This window comes from Labrus bergylta, chromosome 14 (genome assembly GCF_963930695.1).
Source record: "Labrus bergylta chromosome 14, fLabBer1.1, whole genome shotgun sequence".
Classification (NCBI taxonomy): Eukaryota; Metazoa; Chordata; class Actinopteri; order Labriformes; family Labridae; genus Labrus; species Labrus bergylta.
Window position 1 is genome coordinate 20063077 of NC_089208.1, and position 14540 is coordinate 20077616.

Consider the following 14540-nt stretch of genomic DNA (forward strand, 5'->3'; position numbering starts at 1 on the left):
AGCCAGTAGGGGGAGCTTCAACTGTTTTGACCAAGCGGACACCTCCAGTGTTGAAAAATGAAGCCAATGCAGCGGCAGTTTATCAAGTATCACAGGGAGACACATACACATGTTCCCCCGTATTATTTGGAGCAGAAAATGATCAGAATTATGCCCTTATCCATTTACAAATGTGATGCTATGTATAAAGATAATTCACTGACTTGTTGATTCATCATCAGGCACATACATGCCTGTGTAGCTTATTGGAAAACATTTGAATGATTACTGTGCACGTGTCATGATGCGAGACCGGTGTTTCTGGTGTACTCTGAAGCAGACAACTGTAAAGGTGAGCGGTTCTGTGCAGTCAATTACATATATTTTTCTTTCCTTCAATTATTTCGCTCATATTTATTGAACTGAAGTCTCCTCTCAGCTGAGCCTCTACGCACAGACACACAGAGGGGCGGGTCGGCACACACTGACAGACATTCTTAAGATGCTCATAATGTATAACGACATTGATTTGAAACAGAGGGGCTTGCCTCTAAAAATGTACAGGAAAAGCAATCCACAGCTTGTTAATCTAAACTATTTTATTAGACCCAACAACAGAAAAAGAAGAAGGCTGTAATAAAGCGACTAGTCCATAGCGTGGCTGATAGCCAATGCTTATGGAAAGCCCTGCATTAAATAAGAGGGATTAACGTCAATACCAAAAAGCACCATTTATCCATGAGCTTAACGGTACTATTGGTATTGGCCAATCACGTACCGGTCCAAAAAAGTACAGATTTTCTGTACCCATACCTACCCGTGAGCAAAATAAGGTATTGCGAGCACCTGAAATACTCTCTGATGCTCAAGAGAAAATATTACAAGTTCACATTCTCATGCAAACGTAAAACTTTCTAATGAGCATGATATAGTTACTGGTGTGCATGAGATAGTTTGGTGCGGATGTGTTATAGCCGTTTGTCAGGAGGCTCTAGGCATGCCTCAGCCCCAGCTCTTTCCCTGTTTTTAGGTTGACCGAAAGAAAGTTTGAGAGAGCATTTCCAACATGGTGACTGCCACTGATGGGCATTTGAGTAATGGACCATTACAGATTTTTTAATCCCTTGAATTTTTTAAACTTTAGAATCTGGCTATTCAAGTCTTTGTGTTAGGTAATGCTTACTTTCTTCAGGCTAGCCCAATACTCCTCATGGTAAGAATGTATTTAATCTTTAAAAAAATAAAATGAACACTTAAGAGCTTATTTGTTTCTATCTGTATTAAATGGTCACATGCTCATGACAAGCTCACTTCCCATTCATAATGTGTGACACAAGCATAACTAGAGCCAGCTTTAAATTTAGCATAATCCAAATATCAGATCCAGGTTTCCCTCCAGCAGTGTGCACATGAAACACAGAGGTGATGCTCTTCCGCTTCATGTGTCACCTTGATTTTTAATCATGCAGGCTTTGTTGTTTTTTTTGCGCTGTGACTCACTGGGAAAACACATCCCGCCTTTGCACCTGACATGTAGGGAACTCTGATTATTTTGTGAAAGTCATAATTTGAACATACTGATGTGGCTTCATGATTCCTGTGGGCATCTGCCGTGCAGCTCAGGCTCTCAGTGCTCGTGAAGAGAAGCACATTTTACTCAGTGCATGACAGTGTCCCCACTTCAAATGTCATGCTGCAAACAACACCCTTTTCTTCTATTTGCTTTATAAATCTTACATTGTATTCCTTTCTGCTTTCTGCTCAGTCCTTAGCCTTTTTTGTTGGCACATTTATAGTAAATAACTCAATATTTTATGATGGGCATGCAATCATCTATGGTGGCCGGTGTGAGACCTGGGCCTTGAATTACTCATAAATGACACATCTATTTCTTTGCAGATGATGTGAGATCTTTGTGGGTTGGATGAAAAGAGCTGGCCAGTGCAAGCTTTTAAAGATGGACATTCACATAATAGAAAATCAAAGATTATTTGTTACCCTGGTCAGTGCCTTTTCAGCATTTTAAATGGAAGATAAATCACTTTCCTCTTGAAAAACAGCGTCTTCAAATGTTAAGATGAATTTTGGGGCTTAATTTGTGTTAGGCCAACTGAAAGTGAGTTGGTTAGATCCTTCCTATCTATTGATTTAGTAGCTAATCTTTGCAGGTATCATCATTAAACGCTCTTGTGTAATTTATATTATTCAAACAACAATTAAATGAAATGTTAGAAATTTGGGGGAAAACGTGTTCTAATACGTTTCCAAGAGTTAGAGAAGAACATGGGTGTTACACTTGTGTTTTCACAGTAAACATGGAGCTAAAAGTAGCAGCTAGCTAACACAGCTTAGAACAAAGATTTGAAACATTGGAGCAGGACTATTTCTGGGTCGAGACCAGCCTTTTTTCTGAGTTTTAACAGGTTGCTGGGTTTGAGATTCTGACGAGGAAAAAGTTCAGCACATAATTCCCTTTAAAATATTCACTTGATAATTCATTCTTTGGCTTTTTGTGGCGTAAGTTGTCAGGCTAGCAGCGTCCAGATGCTTCCGTTCTCTAGGCTAAGCCATGTTAGCTAGCTGATGCCAGTAGCTTCATATTCTGGACAGACATGAAAGTGAATCATCAATCTTTTATGTAACGCTCAGCAAGACAGCAAATGAACATATTTTCCAAAAACATTTGACTTTTCTTTAACACTGCTGCAGTGGTATCTTGACCTATTTTGTCGAAAACATTTTTTAACTACAAGAACAAAGGTATTGAAAAATGTATCATTTTGTAGGTGATACTAAGAATCACAGCAGCACCAGTACTTTAAAATTCAAACCATACCCGGCTGAAACATTTACTTGTAGTTGTTGTTTTCTCTGTGTTTATATTCACAGATGTTTTGCATTTATGGGAAGCTTTTTACTTTAGCTGCGAGCTTAAGAGATATAATCACTGAGCTCATCAACATCAGCAGAATCATCACCCTTGCGTCAAACACACAGCCCAGACTGACTTCATCACCAGCACAGACATCATTATCCTCTTCCTCATCATCTACTTGATCCTATTCTTGACTGTTGCTCATATCTCGGCATCAGCTGTTATCCTGATTATGTTTATGTTGCATAATTCACAGACAAGAAACCCTCAAATATCTTTAGTGCTGAAAATGAAATGTTTGTACTTGCACTCTCTTCACTCTGTGTACTGCATACATTATATTTTTTTTATCAGTGACATGAAAGCATCCTTCTGAAAATATGGATTTTTGGTGTAAACATGCCACAATAATAATTGTGTAAACTCTATTTGCAACATCTGTGGCCATGTATGTGCTGTTTGTGTTTGTCCTCTTTATTTTCTTTAGAAAATGCCAATTTGTCTTGCAGGGAGAGCTCTTACTGAAACAGGTATGGAGAGAAAAACTGTGGGTTTTTTTTACAGCACCTGTAAATTCAGCTGTGATAAATATGAGAAGATATGCTGTGGTGACTTGAACAACACGCAGACACAACATCCAATTTAAACCATTTCTTTACCTGAACGATCAGTATGTGGGCCAAACAGTGAGTGCTTGTCGACAGAACCAGAGCTTGTATGTTTTCAGTGGCAAAAGGCACAGCTGACATTTTCACAAACCAGCAAACCAGGTAATTAGGTAGCTAACTATGTAACAAGCTACAAGCATAAACATGGTACTGTGCACAGTACCCTCATTAAATTAATGTAAATCTGGTGTATGCATAGTAGAGGATAAAATGCATGCACATCTGCTCGCTACATAGCTATAACTGTAAAATCATCTGAAACGCTTTCCTCAGAGATGCAATTTGGTTGGGTTCCCACAGCAAAAAATCTGATTTGAATGGCAAGACAGCAGGCAGCATCTAAATTCGTTTGCACACTGCAAAATGAACCTGCTATAATCACCGTTTCCTTCCAATCCAGCAGGATCAGAGGGCGCCTCTTATCATTTTCAGAGGTGGAGGTCGGGCTGTGGCCATCAGGGCCTCAGCTGAGGCAGAAAAGCTCCCAAACATCATTAGGCAGAGCTTAGCCCTGGCATATCTACTGTCGACATTAAATCTTCTCACTCGTACTTCAGTGTTTGGGGGGAAAAAACTGGCACACAGAACATGATCGTCGCTGAAAAGAAATGTTGTCTTTGCCTTATTTTGTGCAAAGACTGACGTTGTCGCTTGCCACCCACTCTACTCTGTTTCAGCGCATAATGACATGACTGATGTGTGTGGACGAGCAAAGCATGGCGTGGGGCGCCATTTAGTCAGACGCTGTCAATCTCACACAGGTAAGCCAAAGCAGGAAGGAGTGGGAAAATCTTTCAGCCTCATAAATACATTTGATATTCTGATGATAAAGTGAAGGCTCTCACTGTGCTGCTGATGTTTTAGCAAAATGCTTCCTGTCTAAGCGGGTGTTCAGACCAAAAATCAGCCCTGCGTTAAAACACAGCAAGGCACTGCGATGGTGGGGGTGTGATGCTTCAAGTCTGAAATACAATGTTAGACGCCTGAGTAATAGATCCATGAATTTAAAGGCTTCTCAGATGCCAAAACACAGCAGAGTGCTTTTATAATACAAAGAGACTGCATTTTAAAACTCTGAATGACTATCACCACAGTAAGATGTTATACCTAGTCTAAATGCTCATATGTTAACTATTTAAATAAAGCCTTTAAATTACAAAGGCCACTGTGTTTTTGCAAAAGTGGAAGTAGGTTCACATTTCTGCAGCACTGCTGTGCTGTCAGACTACAGACCAGCCGCTTTTAAACAACTGAGGGGATGGTTTAATGTTCATCATTTGCTTATCAGTTGGGAGCTGGCATTTTATTCCCCTGTTGTACACACAGGAAGCCTAAAAAAACAATCTAAAACAGTCTAAAACAACTCATGCTTACATATCAGGCTTATATTCTTATTACACACCAGATGGATAGACAGCATCCATTCTTAAATCTTACTTCTAGCGTGGCTAAAGTATGAAGGTTTGAAGTAAGGGTGGTACCAGAAGAAGGGCCACGATCTAACTTAAGCAAACAGTTTATCCTCTGTGCACTGATCAAATTGGAAATCTTAGACTCAGCTTGACATGATTCCCAGGGGAACCAATCGGTCTGTACCAAAATTCAAGGACATTTTATCAAATAGTCTAAAAAAAAGTATGTAGAGTTGTTTTTTTGCTATGGTTGGATGTGCCTTACTGATTTCTCTCTAGTTGAAAGATTGTTTAAATCCCACCACAATATATCTAAATCAAAGATGACGTAATTTCCTATCATTAACTTCAACGGAGGCTGATTGAAAACAGTTCATTCAGCATCCAAGAACCTGTAACTATCATCTCTCATGTACTGTCGTGTAGCTACTATCATCTCTGCACAATTTTATTTTCATTACAATTTTAGATTATGTAAAAGAGCTGAACCAACATACAATGTCTATAAAGCCACATCAGCAGTGCAGCAGTGTGAAGATCCCTAAAGCTTTTAAAGAGGAAAGACACAGACTACACACACAAACAGTGAGAAACAAACACTGATCTAAAAGCAATAAAGAGAAAATCCTCAGTCAGGGAGTTAACATTTACAGTGTGTGTATCAAAGATCAATGAAGCCCTTCTGCAACTGCGAAAACTTCATACATTCGCACATCTTTGGAACTGCCTGGTCTGAATATGCAAATAGTCTACTACATAACCAAGAAAGCAACCCAAGTGATTTTTACTCTAAATGACAGCTCCTTCCCCCTCAACTCTCAAAGAAGACTTCAATTGCCGCTGAGACCTCGTCCTCTTCACATATCAACTTGTGTTCTGTAAATTAGCTCCCCATAAAGACGCTTGGTAAAATATATGCACAAAAAATTTAATGAGACAACCGGTCCCTCCTGTGCCTAAGTGACATTACCAGGAGCCATCATTTCAGTGCAGCACTCACACTCTGAGCCTGTCCATCTCTACAGTACACTGCTAATGATGGAAATGTTTGCCCTTGAAATCTCAGTTAATAAGCAGCTCTGCTATGACATCCATGATTAGATCATCCAGAGCTGTCACATCCCATCCTGAGGAGGACACCACCAGACAAAACCAAGAGTGGGAGCAAGCCTACTCCCTTATACTCTCTTTTTTAAAAGCACACTGACATGAAAAAAAACACACACACACACACACACACACACACACACACACACACACACACACACACACACACACACACACACACACACACACACACACACACACACACACACACACACACACACACACACACACACACACACACACAAACATCTCCACTTCTCTAGCTTCAGTGTGCAACAGAACAGCCACGGGTTAATTTTGGGTAACAGCTTCTTGGCCTGGATCAGAGAGCTGCACCTAGACCTGATGAATGCTGACATTGATACGCCGTGGAGCCTCCTCATGCAGGTAGGACACACGAGACAAACACCTTAAGAGATGAAGCAGCCTCGGGCAAGGATGAGATTGAGTTTGCAGTGCGGCTTTAGATGAGATTTCCCATGCATACTATAACAAATTAGCATGAGTCTGTTCCCCATGAGCGATGCCTACATACACAGGGTGAATTGAAATAAATGGCTGTCCCCCCCCCCCTCCCTATGCTGCAGTCAGTTGGCCATCTGAGTGTGACAAGCCCGGTTCAGGCACAGCAGAGACCAGCGTGATGGATGGACAGCCAGGCAGCTGCTAAAAATCTCTTGAATCGCGCCCAGGCTGATATGTCACTCACTGATCAATTGCATCCACGTAAATCTGCCGACTGAAAAAAGAAAGTGTGCAGGGCTCAGGGGCGCGTCTAGACTTAGGGACTGACTTATGGGGTGGCATGAAGTGTTTGAACAGACATGTCAGAATACAAAGGTATCATCGTAGATGTCATCTAAGGTCGAGGTGCTTCTGAGATTGGAAACTTATTGGGGCTTCAAATGTAGCCAGCAGTTAGCAGTAAAAGTAATGTGAGTTGCAATGCTTATAGTCCAACTAGAAACTAGAAAAGCAAGATTAAATTAGGTGTTTAGAAACAAAGAGGCGATTATTAGCTGCATATAGATGTCAGGCATCTGCCAACAGGTTTCTGGATTGCACTACCCAGTATCCCATTCATTTGTCTACTCTCCACATGGAAAGTTTTTCCCATTTTACATTCAAAAGCCTGTAGAAATGCAAGTGGACTATACTGTTGGAAATGCAAAGGGAAATCAGAACTTTGATACCCTGTTCCATGCCTACATATTATTTTTTTTATTGTAATAAAAAGATTTCAGCTTGTATAAATTGTAAATGGACTTGAGCTTGTATAGTGCTTTTCTAGTCTTCTGACTACTCAAAGTGCTTTTTACACCGTGGGTCACACCTACTTATTCATGCCCATTCACACACTGATGGCAGAGCTTGCTATGTAGAGTGTCCACCAGTATCAACTTATCCATTCATAAACATTTACACACCTACGACGAAGCATCAGGAGCAGCTTGGGGTTAAATGTCTTGCCCCAGGACACAGCTGCAAGAGGTGGGGATCAAACCCCCAACCTTCAGGTTGCGAGGCTTCAGACTCGACTTCTACTGAGCCACAGCTGCCCAAGATTAAGGTATTAAGGTACAATTGTTACATTTCTGTTTATAGGTTTAATTCAATTGATTAAAAAACTCTGCATGCATGCATTATTCTTTAAAGGATTAACTGAATATTTGCTGTGGAAAATACAAAAAAACAGTGTTAAGGCCGCGCGCTACAACTCACAGCGTCTGACACACTGAAGTAGTTCCAGTAGTAGTTTCAAGCATTGAAAATTGAATGTTTAAAATGAATCAATCTTGTCGCTGAAGGTTTGTCTGCTTTTGTAGCTCATACAGAAGCATCAGTATTCATTTCAGTCTTTTTCATTACCAGTGTAAAAACCTCACAGAGCATTAAGTACTCGTAGATGTATAAAAAAAAAAATAACAGTATGAAGAACCAAAAGGAGCAAAAGCTTCTGGCATTTGGTTGCTACATAGCCCAAAAAATGGTTTTGAACAGTTTTGAACAAGGTTAAGTATTCACACCTGCAGATAGCCAATCATAATTCAGAATTATGGAGTGGCACTTTTGGATGCCCAGTCAGATTTCAGATGGGACTCCCTGCCACCGAAGTCCCCTGGACCCATCCCTGGCATGGCTGTGATCCTTTTCCACAAATCTGACAGCGTAATAAAATCAACAATGGCTGACCAGGTTTTCCCCCCACACAAGCTATACCTTTCATCATCACATCTCACATTCCCCCGTGGCAGATTCCCGCAGATATTACCTCCAAAAGATGAATGCGCTGCCGGTGAGAGTAACGCCAGGAATGAAAGAGAAAGATTCATTGAGCGATCTGCAGACGCAGATAGTGTAAGACCTCGGCTGCCTCCGTCAAGACGTCTCAGGTGGCAACAGATCTGATGCAAGTTCAATCAGAATCTTTCAAGTGGCCAAACTGCACTCAGGATTTTCTTAATTTCAAAGTAAGAGTCTGCCAAGGTGAGGTAGATTATCAGGCTGACTGTCAGCTAAGGTGAGGATTTGACCTTCCTTACATTGCCAGTGGTTCAACACGAGAGACTTGCTTATGCACGCTTTTTTTAAAGGATGACACTGATGGACTGTAAAGGGAGCTAAGTGTAGTGCTATCATAAATATACTGCAGTATTGATTCAGTCTGTTGTTAGACTTGTGATTGATTTTTGGCAGTGGAAATGTATATTCAAAGCATTATTTGCTATTTAGGGATAGAGAACACCAATACAAACTTGCTAGATCCAAATATCTCTGAAACTGAACAAAACTCCTACCATGAGTGCATCAATGTGTGTATCAATTCACAGTAATTTGATAGGAAAGACTAGTTCTATCACAGGCAATTATGCCACCCAATTTGTGTCACCTGCTTAAAAGACACAAAATTGTATTGAATGCTGCTCTACTGAAAGTGACTTTGCCCAGCTCTACTTGTAAAGGAGTTAAAAAGCAGACTCACAATAAGAAAGTAACCGGAGCATAAGGAGAAGTTATTCTTTACCATCTTAAATTCTCCCTCTCTGCTCTAAGTAGTAGATTTGGGCCTCGTTTCGTTGCCATCTTCTGAGCACTGTAACTGCATAATGTATATCCTGACAGAGTGATATTGTGTTTTATATCTCTAAGGGCACTGATTATGCTGCCTGGGCACATTTTAGTTAACCGTGCAGTTTCAGCTTCCCTTTCTCGTGCTGTCACACAGTAACCACAATGGATGAGCTGGAATACTTACATTTGCAATGCAATGCGAATACTTGTGAGTGTGCATGAGACACCTGAATGGAACAGGGAAACGAACCTGCTTTGCTTTAAACTGCTGGCTCACATATCTCACAGTTTAAAAGTGAATGCTTATTATAAATACCAGCTTCAGGGGCTTTTATCTGCACTCTTAGAGCTCATTATTCTGTATGCTATTTTGGTCCAATTACAATAGAAGTGTGCAATGTTAAACTGTGTGATTATGAACACTTGCATTACTTCATATTTCTTTGTTATTACTGGTCTAAAAATGCTTCTGAATCAAGACCAGAGGCTAATGGGAGACCATGGAGCACATCAATCTTCTTCTACATGAAAGAGAAAAAAAAACATGTTTTTAACTGGACCCGACTGAGCTTTTAAACGTAGTTACACTGTCAATTAAGCAACAGAAAGTGCACCAATGTTCCTAAAAGGAAAAGCTTGTTCACTAATTGTACCGTAGTTTGAACCTTCAGGAAAACCGGTTGAACTAAAACCTGATACACTCAATAACTTTCTTTCTTTTCACAATGGCCGCATGGTCATCAAGCTTGTGCTCGGCATGTGCTCGGCTGTATTTTTTGTCATGCACATACTTAATGAATCACAGCTGAGCTGTTCAAATAACATTTCTGTCAGTGTGACAGGCTGCAGTGTACCTTTCCTGAATCCTGAGCAGCATTTTGCTTCCAGAAAATTATAGACCACCTTCCCTTCCAATCCACCTACTTTACCACCTGTGGGGAAAATAACTGGCAATTTCACCGACTATTATTACACGGATATATCACTGTATCAATCAAGCTTTTCAACTCTGTTGCCTATGTAAATGCAGAGCGGAGTTAGGTTTTTTTTTTTGTGCGTGCTTTTTTAGACATGTCCGTTTCTGGACTGTAATACTGTTTTACAACCTTCCAGCTACTTTTAAAAACAAGTGGCACAATGACCCAGATTGTGAGTTAACCAACAGTGTGCTGCTGGTGTCACGACTCTAAATATAAGGCTCGCAGCGATACGCCTCCGACTTGGTGAAAGATTTCCTTTCTATTCCATTTTCATTAGAGCTAACACACAAATAATGAGATAAACCAAAACTTGCCGAAGGTGTAGAGAGAGACAAAGATCTAAACAATGACCTTTTTTTTTGTCTTCACCATCCAGGGACATAATCCCTTGTTTGGCTCTGCAGCTGGCATGCAACTGAGTCACGCGTCAGCCCTGATTAGAAGCAGCAGTGGTCCGCGGGCCCCGTTCCTCTGCCAGAGCCAGGAGTGGAAAAGGCCAGGGCCACCACTCTCAGTCTGTGGATGTGACCTTGATGGGGTATGATAGAGAGGAAGCGACACGATTCCCAATGCCACACAATATCTGTAACCTTCCACTACCCCAGTATGCATGCTGAGGCTACTGAGCTGTGACACATAAACACACACAGACCCACACACTAAAACATACACACACCATGTCAACTGTGCACTGTCATTATTTCAACCAGTCTCCCCCTTCATGTCATCCTTCTTTTTTTTGCATATTGGCTGGTACTTTGTACAAGATGTCCTAATTCCTAATGTTTTTTTTTCTTGTTCATATTCAGCAGCTGCTGCTGCCATGCTAACATTTCATTCCCATACGTTTTAAGCCGAATTTAAAGTAACAGGATCTACAATGCAGAATCATTTTATTTGCAACAGTTTAATATATTAATGTCACCATTACTGGCATGCTTATATTTAATGCTAACTCTTTACCCAAACCCTTAAATCTCATTGGATGCAGGGAAACAGACAGATGTCTCGTGATTCAGACATTAACACAAGTGGGGTAAAGATGGCACTGAAGGCCCCAAAAATAACAGTTGGTGAGTAAAATCTTGGCAGAGGTGTTGCCTGTGTCAAGATAATGAGTAATAAAAAACATGTGAATTGAACTAAGCTGCCATTATAAAAGATTTATAATGGCAGCAAAAGGAAAATGCAGTATAACAAAAAGTAAACAAAAGGTTAAAGCCGGATACAACTGCTTGCTGCATAAAACACAAACAAAACCACATTATATCCTCTAAAAGTCATACATGTTTTGAGCGTTGCAAGCAGCCTTGCTCTTGCTAAAGAATGCAATATCATTTCAATTAAGTCTGTCAGCTGGACCAGCGGGGTTTTAAGAGTGCAGCCAACCAGCGTGTGGTAACGAGAGACCGCGCAGCAGATCTGAGATGCAACACTTTGTGCTGTCCGAGGGCGAGGTGCTGAAAGGTGGAGTGCAACAGTAGCCAGGCAGAGGTGGTCCCCTCATTCAGGTGCACGGGAAATCTGAGCTATAGTGATGCCTTTGCTGGCCTGCCTGCTCTGTGAACACACCGATTTCAGTTACACTACACTCACAACACTCAGTAACAAAATGTAGCTGCAGTTGGTGGAGAATTTGCAAAACAAATGGGTTTACAAGCAAAGCAGGAAGGGAAACAGAAGAGTTTTGGGCCACTCCCTGCCTTTTTTTTTTTTTTTTGACAAAGTTATCAAATAATTGTTGGTATTTTTATGTTCTGAGCCTACGAAATCAAAGTCAATAAATGAAACTAACACACCCTTGAATACATGTGTATTATTATTCAAGGATAAATAGGCAATTAATAAATAAACTGTGTGTTCATCCATTCATGCACTTCAAATCAGCATTGTTAGGCATACTAAAAAAACGTGTGTTCTTTTTTAATAACTTCGTTTTTTTAGACTTTAATTTAAGCCAAACCACCTCCTCCAGTGCTCACCCCTGCTGAACTGGTGCCACATAATGTGCTGTGTGGAGGCAGCAGCTTCCTCTGGAGGCTTGGATTCTGGGCTGCATGTTTCAGCAAACATTTTCTTATCACAGGTAAAAAAAAAATTAAAATTTTTAAAAAAAAATCCTTTTCCAGTTCACAACCCCCCCACCACCACCCCCCTGATTTGGTGGCTCTAGATAATCGGCTATCTAGAGCTGATGGTGAAGCCTCCTTTGTTGCAGGTGATGTGGCAGCTTCCTGACTTTACAGTTACCTCTCTCTCACTCTCTCTCTCTCTCTGCTCATTCCTATCTTTAAACTACCCAATGCTTAGCCACAGAACAAGAAATCCCTCTCAATAATAAATAGGCTATACCTCCAGCATTTCAGAGACAAGGGCCCTGCATGCTGCATGACTCAAAGACCACCTTAACTTCACTTTTAGCCTCATAAAAAATGAATACCGTGCCAACCCGGCATGTGGCGAAATCAAACAATAGATCTCGCTAGTTTCCATATTTGTGCCGGGGCTGCAGCCTTTTTTATTCACAGGGTAAAGCCAGCACCGAGTGTGCTGTAGCTCAACCACAGGACATGTCTTAAGGCACGCAATTAGGCGACCTCATCTCATCTGCAACCGTGTTGGATTTGGAAAGCATACACCTCTTCCTCCACCCACCTCAAGTGACTGTAGACACCGTCAACAAAAGATGGTTGATTTTTAAAGCATTTCCTCTTAGGAGAAACCTCCAAAAAAAAAAAAAAAACACCTCATGAGAAGTGCCAGTAATTGGTGAACAGCAGCCGAACACAGCCGAATAGGGATACAAACAATTCCTTACCACCACTGACATTGAAACACACACACACACACGCACAGAGCCTACACACACTCATAAACACAAAGAAACAGCGCGCTTTCTTTCTACCGCAGCACGCTTTAAAGCTAATTACCTCCGCGCATAAGGTCGTCTGTGTGTGGGAGGTGTGCGGTGTCATTTACCTGAGCATCATCCGGCGATCCGACACATGGAGACAGCGAGGGGGTCTGCTTATTCCAGCCAGGCACAAAAGACAAAAAAAAAGGGGGGAAAAATCCTGAATTGAATGCGGCAGATGAATACTCGACCTCTTCCTTCAGAATATACTGCTCTCCTTCCTTATCTCTAGATGTTTCTGTGCCGATGGAGGCAGGCAGAGAGGGAAGCCCGGAGCTCCTTCTCTACACAGACAAAGATGCTTTCTCTCCTCCGCCGCACCGAGAGCAGCAGCAGCAGCAGCAGCAGCCGTCATTCCCCCGACACTTGATGGTAATAGTTTGGTAGGTAGCTTATATGGGTTGAGGGCGCGGTCAGCTGCTGTTGACCAATGGTGCTCCCCATCAAACTAACAGCAGCGTTGCCATGGAGGATTAAACGGTGTTAAAACACACAATCATAACCTGAGATGTAGTCAAGAGTTTATTTGGAATCACAAAAAAAGAAGAAACACATGAACATAAGAGTGGCTTCTTCTTGACAGCTAAGAGTGCAGAGAGAGAGACCCTCAGGTTCAAGCCCCCCCATCATCAACCCCACCCTCATGCTGCCAAAGTGCCCTCAAGCAAAACTCAGGGCAAGCTACCCCAGCTGTTCAAAAACCCAACAACATATGTATTCATTATTCTTCAATGAGTCATTTTGCAGCTAAAAAAAAAACAACCTTTATTACAAGGTGTGTCTCCAAGCTTACTCCTCTGGATGCCATGTTTGTTTCATCATGTAAGAACAATATAACCCCACATGTCATTCCCTACAGTAGCACCTCTCATATTTCCTTTGGCTAATTGGCCTATTATAAAGAAGACTTTCATTTCTCCGGGGACTAAATGTTGAATTCAAGTTTATCTATTTAGTTAGAAGTTCAAAGAAAATCACATCAATGCGGGACGACGGAAACAGAAGCTTTAAGATATTCTCCAATACTGTGTGCCATCATCATTTGCAGATGAATAAGTTTTTATTTGGCAGCACACCACTTAAACTGCTTTTGTTTGTTTTTGTTTTTCATTATAGCCCTGAGTGCTTTAAATGCACCAGGGAATGTTCATTTGTTGTCACAAGTTTAATCATATATTCAAATTATTTTTCATCATTTTGTTTTAAATTCTTTAAAAAAATATATATTTCTAAAGTTATAACCGGAAGACTTAAATTGAAAAAGGTCGTTGAAATTTTTTTTAATAGCTCAAACTCTAATTAATTCATGAAGCAAGTAAATCTTATTTACTGTACATGTCAATCACAAAAGCACTTGATAAGAATTTAAGTCGTTCAGAAAATGGGAAATAAGACATTAAAAACAGAACCGAGAATAGGATAAGGATCAGTGTAGAATATTTGACTTATCAGTGACAGTTGGCTCACCCGTACAGACCCCTTAAAGCCTGTAAAGGTGAAACGGCACGGGGCCAAGCCTTTCATGCAGGAGAG

The 14540-nt window shown here is 41.0% G+C and overlaps 1 protein-coding gene across 5 annotated transcripts in view; it reads right to left on the reverse strand.

Moving 5' to 3' along the window:
• Nucleotides 1–13346, reverse strand: part of nrxn2a (neurexin 2a) — a 126180-nt gene extending 112834 nt beyond the window's left edge. For 3 of the 5 annotated variants that reach the window (XM_065962824.1, XM_065962821.1, XM_020633392.2), the window contains exon 1: nucleotides 13073–13346. The gene's annotated coding sequence lies outside the window, so the exon portion shown is untranslated. The remainder of the gene's footprint in view (nucleotides 1–13072) is intronic. The other 2 variants (XM_065962822.1, XM_065962823.1) reach the window with 1 other exon arrangement.
• Between the last annotated feature and the right edge of the window lie 1194 nt (nucleotides 13347–14540).